Here is a 3,503-nt window from a genome sequence, read left to right as displayed (position 1 = left end):
GCGCCGGCGACGTAGCGCGTCAGGACGTGGGCGCGGGCGTGTGCGCGGCGGCCCGGCGGCCCACACGCGCCGTCCCACAGCGCCCGGTCGCGAGGGCAGGGAGGCTTCGCGGGCGGGCGCCGAGCCACAGCCAGCGCGCCGCTGTTCCCGGAGTGCCCGGCAGAAGCCCGAGCTCCTCGCAGGGACCGCCCTCGGCCCTGAGCCCGGCGCTGGCGTGCTACGTCATAAAACCCGGCCGCCGTCGCCAGGAATGACGTGACGCCGCGCCGTCGCCCGGGACGCGTCCGACGTGCGGCCGTCGTCGACAGGACGCGCGCGCGCCGCGCCGGCCCGTCGGCGGCCAGAGTCGCTGGAGCGCGGCGTCTGCGCGGCGGCGGGCGGCGGGGTCCGGCTCCCGCGGCCTCCCGCCGTCGCCGGCGCGCAACGGGCTCCCTCTCAGCGGTCCCCGCGAGGCCCCGCCGCGAGGCCCCGGCCGCTCAGCGTCCGCACGTCGCTCGCGGAGCCCCGCACGCGGGTCGCGTTCAGGCCGAGTTCTGGAAGCCTTCGGGGAGCGGAGTCGTGCAGGGCCTCCCGGCTGGGAGCGCAGCTCGACCGGGGCCTCGCGCTGGCCTGGAGGCACGGCGGCCGGAGTCGCAAGGGTCGGGGTAGGACCGGCTTCGGCGCCCCGCCGCGCCCCGCCGCGCGGATCCGGCCGGAGGGGCCGCGCTGGCTTCCAGGGCCGCGCGGCCGGGGGCCGGGACAGGACGGCGCCGTGGAAGGGCGCGCTGCGGACCCCGCCGGAGCGGAAGAAGGCTGCGGGCGCGGGTGCCTGCTCGGCGCTGCGGGCGCGGGCCTGCGGGCTGGGGGCGGCGGCGGGCAGGGCGGCGGCGGAGCGCCCTCGCCGTGGCTGACGTTTCCCGGCAGTGCCGGTCTTCGGGGAGGAAGACGCGCAGAAGGCCCTCCGTTTTTCTACTTTTTATTTTGTTTTTTGGATCTGAGTAATCTCTACACTCACCGTGGGGCTGGCACTCACGACCCCCGGGAGCCGGCGTCCCGCGCTCGTCGGAGCCGGCCGGGCGCGCCTGGGCTGTCAGCGTCCTGCGGGACGGCCGGACGGAGGTGCCGCGCGGGGCAGGACAGTGCGGGCCTGCGACGAGCGTTCACTGGGACGGGCCTGGGGGTGCGAGGGCGGATCGGGAGGGAGGAGGACACTCCTGCCTCCGTTTGAGGGAACGCAGGGAAGAGAAGAGACACCAACACGTTCCCGGGGGGTGGCAGGCATTGAGGGCTGGTGGGATTAAGGGTGCTTTGAATGTTTCTGAAGTTTGTTTTTTTTAATTCCTTCACTTAGTATTTTATGAGGAACGTGTATTTTTTTTAAAGATTTATTTATTTAGTTATTTGACAGAGATCACAAGCAGGCAGAGAGAGGGGAAAGCAGGCTCCCGGCCGAGCAGAGAGCCCGATGCGGGGCTCGATCCCAGGACCCTGAGAAGATGACCTGAGCCAAAGGCCAACACTTAGCTGACCGAGCCCCCCCAGGCGCCCTCAAATATATATATTTTTTTACATCCACAGCAAATACTATTTTAGAAACAAAACGTCTCCATGGCTTCCCCAGTGTGCGCAGAACATACTAATCGGAACTCAGAGGCCTTGTGGTCTGAAGTACCAAGCTCTCAGGGGCGCCTGGGTGGCTCAGTGGGTTAAGTGTCTGCCTTCGGCTCAGGTCATGATCTCAGGGTCCTGGGATGGAGACCCACATCCCGTTCTCTGCTCAGTGGGGAGCCTGCACCTCCCACCCTTCTGCCTACTTGTGATCTCTCACTCTGTCAAATAAATAAATGAATTCTTAAAAAACAAATATTGAAGTACCAAGCTCTCTAATTTAATTTTATTTATTTATTTGACAGGGAGAGAGATCACAAGTAGGCAGAGAGGCAGTCAGAGAGACAAAGAGAGAGGGGGAAGCAGGCTCCCTGCTGAGCTGAGAGCCTGATGCGGGTCTCGATCCCAGGACCCTGAGATCATGACATGAGCTGAAGGCAGAGCCTTAACCCTCTGAGCCACCCAGGCACCCCAATGTTTTATTATTTTTTTTAAAGATTTATTTATTTGAGAGAGAGCAAGGGGGAGAGGGAGAACCAGGCTCCCTGCTTGAGTAAAGGTCCACACATCACAGTGTTCTGGCTGAGCAGAAAGCCGGTTGCAGGGCTCAATCCCAGGATCCTGGGGTCATGACCTGAGTCAAAGGCAGACACTTAACTAATTGGGCCACCCAGGTACCCCTCATCAATGTCTTTTTTTTTTTTTATTTTAAAGACTTTATTTACATATTTGACAGATCATAAGCAGGCATAGAGGTGGAAGCAGGCTCCCTGCCAAGCAGAGAGCCCGATGTGGGGCTCAATTCGAGGACTCTGGGATCATGACCTGAGCCGAAGGCAGAGACTTTAACCCACTGAGCCATCCAGGTGCCTCCATCAATGTCTTTTGAAGGACAAAAGTTCTTAAGCTTGATAAACTACATTAATTTGTTCTTTTATAATTTGTGCCAAACTAGCTGAATGAAGAGTCCGCCGGGTGGAAATGGCGGTAGATGAGACGTTATGGAAGAGGAAGTTAGCGAGATTGAAGGTGTACGAAGACAAACTGCAAATGGAACAGAAGGGATGAAAACAGGCAGCATCAGTGAGCCGCGCAGCAGTGCCAAGCAGCTGGTGCATGTGCTGTTAGGCCCAAAGAGCAGGTGGGCAGCCTGGCTGGTTGTTAGAGGGCCTTCTCCTGGCCCTGCTTAAACTCTAGGAGTTTTCCCTCTAAGCCTTTTTGCTGGTTCTTTTCTTGGCCTCCTGATTCCCTCACACTCATGCTAGTCAGTGCTAAGCTATAAACATCCACGCGTCCTTGTTGTTCGTCAGCATTTTGCCTTGTGAACTCGACACCTTGGCCTCCTGGCTTCCCAGATCCATCCGCTCAACGGGGGGCCACGGGGCTCTGCCTGAGTTCTCCCTCCTTGCCGCACATCCTGAAAACCAGGTGGAGAGCTGGAGGAGTCCTAGAAGTCAACGCTGTTGTTCCTTTCAGGGTCTCAGGACTTCAGTGTTCAGAACTGTTTTACGTATTTTGTGTTTTTAGTTTTCAGGTGGAAAATAATTCTGGTTCCTGTTACTTCATCTTCACTGGAACTAGAAGTCTCATTAAGTTCCCCCCCTTCTTAAAATTTTATTTGAGCGAGAGAGAGAGAAGGGGCAGAGGCAGAGTGAGAATCCCAAGCCAACCCTACACTGAGTGTAGAACCCGCCACAGGGCTCAACCACATGACCCCAAGTTCACCACCTGAGCTGAAACCAAGTCAGCCACTGAACTGACTGAGCCACCTAGGCGCCCGTCTTTAAATCCATTTTTAAAAGCATAAAATGTGGGGGCGCCTGGGTGGCTTATTTGTTGGGCGTCTGCCTTCGGCTCAGGTCATGCATGATCTCAGGGTCCTGGGATTGAGTCCCACATCAGTTCCCTGCTCCGCA

The sequence above is a fragment of the Mustela erminea genome, chromosome 10, assembly GCF_009829155.1.
Source record: "Mustela erminea isolate mMusErm1 chromosome 10, mMusErm1.Pri, whole genome shotgun sequence".
NCBI classification, from domain to species: Eukaryota; Metazoa; Chordata; class Mammalia; order Carnivora; family Mustelidae; genus Mustela; species Mustela erminea.
This window is presented reverse-complemented; position numbering follows the sequence as displayed.